The following is a 3,014-nucleotide window of genomic DNA, read 5'->3' on the forward strand; positions in this document are numbered from 1 at the left end:
CAGTTTGACTCTAAACCGATCCGCAATATACGGAGTAACATATGAAAATATGGAGCCCGGATCTATCAAAGCATATACATCATGAGAAAATACCGATAATATGCCCATGACCACATCAGGAGAAGACTCAAGATCTTGGCGTCCAGCCAAAGCATAAATACGGTGTTGAGGACCGCTAGAACTGGGGACTCTCCCTCTGCCTCTACCATGGCCGACTGGCGCATGTGAACATGGCCCCATAGGGTGTATAGATGATGAAGATCCGGCTACCGACCCTGAAGGCTAGGTGCTACCTCTGCCACCAACTGAGGGGCAATCACGCATAATATGGCCTGACCGACAACATGAATAGAAAACCTCTGAACCCAATCAGCACTGGCCCTAATGTAACTTCCAACACTGGGAACATCGTGGCACGGGTGGTCTCGCCTGACCCGAATCACCTCTGAATTGCGAATCGAAAAAACTCTGACTCAGCCCGGAATGAGTGGACCTATCAAATCTCTGGCCTGAAAACCGTGGACTGAATGGCCTGAATGCCTCGAAAATTACTGTCTGTGCCCGCCTCTATACTCACTCATCAGACCCGAAGATCTAGCCCTTTTGTTATACCCTATATCATGCTCACGCTCACTTCTTTATTGTTGTAGGCTTTCCTCTAAATTTTGAGCATGGGCCTGAATGCGTGAAATATCCATATTGTCCTGAAGGGACGCAGTCAAGCACCTATCAATTAGATGTGGCCCTAGGTGTTATATCCCGTGTTTTCGCATAATCGTAAATCATGAAAATAATTAAGACTTGCATGATAAATTCGGTCGTATGCTGTGTTACGGTTCCCGAGACCTCGCCATAGGGCCGGGTTCCGTTTGGAGTTATGCTGTGATATGGTTGGTGATATGTATGATGATATGTGTGTTCGGGGATGTACGGAGATTTGGACCTTCTGGTGTTATGCTGTGTGTGGCACCAGCGTCGGAGTGGTGACCACGTTCTTGAGCGTTGCATGATTTTGTTTGCATTACGTATATATGATTTTGACCCAAGATTTTGACATACCGTTCAGTACTTCTCACTTATATCTTGTTTGCTTTCAGTTGTGATCTATACTTCTGTACTCTATGCTTTGCATACTCAGTACATCTTTCGTACTGACCCCCTTTCCTCGGGGGCTGCGTTTCATGCCCGCAGGTACAGACACAGGCGATCCACCACTGTAGGCTCCACCTTCTGCTATTTCGGAGTACTCCCTTTGATTCGGAGTCCACCTTTGGTATATATATCTTTTGCTATGTATTTATTTATGTACATTTGACTATTTGGGTACGGCGGGGCCCTGTCCCGCCATATGATTCTGTCGGTAAGTTTAGAGGTCTGTGGGTTAGGGTCTTTCTGTATGGATATGTGTATATGTTGTTTGGGCGATCCCATACGCCGAGGTGGCCGGTCCGCATATGTTTAGACGTTGCTTTGCTAGCCCTGTGTGGCCTTTGTTGGTGTTTGCTGTGTACAGGGTTATTCTGGATAGTCCGAAAAACAAAGAAGACTCTGCCGAAATTTTTCTGGAAATTATCTAAATTTGTAAATACAGCCTTGTCGGCTTCTGCTATTTACTTGAATGCATTTGATAGATGGGTTCGGGTGTCCAGGTAGGGTGCCAGTCGCGGCCCACGGGGTTGGGTCGTGACAAATGTGGTATCAGAGCAGTTTGTCCTCGGAATGTCTACAGGCCGTGTCTCGTATAGTCTTGTTTTTCGGTGTGTTGTACACCACATCTATAAACAGGAGGCTACAGGGCATTTAGGGTGTTAGTTTTCTTTGGAATCTTAGATCGTGCGTTAGAGCTGTGCTATTAGGATGATTTTGATCTGATTCGTTATTGTGTTTGCAGTGATGCCTCCGAAGAAGGCAACGGCGGCCCAGAAGGGCAAGGCAGGGATAGCAGGGACTAGTCAGGCACAGCGAGTTACCCGGGCTCGTGTTTATGATTTGCCCGAGGTTGTGCCCCATTCAGAGGGATCCGCTACACCTCCGGCGGAGCCTGGAGCAGGTCCATCAGCAGCTCCAGGGGCACGAGTACCCGCACCCGAGCCTCCAGCTCCTCACCCAGGGGCGGAGGACAGGACACTGAGAGAGGCTGTGCAGTTATTGACCACTCTGGTAGCGGGACAGGCTCACAGACGCGGGCGGAGAGATGATGATGATGACGACAGGCGTGACAGCCTGAGAGTTCGAGAGTTCCTATCGTGTGGCCCTCCAGAGTTTTTCGGGTCTAAGCCCGACGAGGACCCCCATGACTTTATTCGGGGGATGCGGCGCTCACTAGACTTGGTCAGGGCTTCAGAGACTGAGTCTGTTGAGTTAGCTTCGCATAGACTACGGGATGTTGCTGCTCACTGGTATGAGTCTTGGGAGCTATCCAGGGGTGAGGGTGCTACCCCAGCTACTTGGGACGAGTTCGTGACTGCTTTAACTCACCACTTTTTGCCCCCAGAGTTACGGCGGGCGCGGGTTGACCGATTTTTGCATCTGCAGCAGACGGGTCAGAGCATCCGTGAGTATAATATGGAGTTTGATTCTTTGGCCCGGTATGCACCTGCCATAGTAGCAGATATGGCCGATCGGATGCACAGATACGTAATGGGGTTAGACCGCTATTTGATTGATGGCTGTATGGCGGTGGCATTGCAGGCAGACATGGATATTGCCCGACTACAGGCTTATGCCCTGGGTATGGAGGACCGACATAGAGCTGATTATTCTAGCAGAGATCGGGACAGGAGGCCGCCCAAGAGGGCCAGATCCGCAGGTTATTCTGGAGATTCTCGAGGCGGACAGCCTCAGTAGCAGCAGTCAGACAGACATCCTCCTCCGTCAGGCCGGGGTACACAGCCAGCCGGTAGGAGATTTGACAGTGCAGGACAGTCTGGGGCCGGTCAGAGCTCCAGAGCATCAGGGTCACAGATAGCTAGAGGTCCTAGCCAGCCCAGACCACCCAGGCCCCGTTGTTCCCA

The sequence above is a fragment of the Lycium barbarum genome, chromosome 11 (assembly GCF_019175385.1).
Source record: "Lycium barbarum isolate Lr01 chromosome 11, ASM1917538v2, whole genome shotgun sequence".
NCBI classification, from domain to species: domain Eukaryota; kingdom Viridiplantae; phylum Streptophyta; class Magnoliopsida; order Solanales; family Solanaceae; genus Lycium; species Lycium barbarum.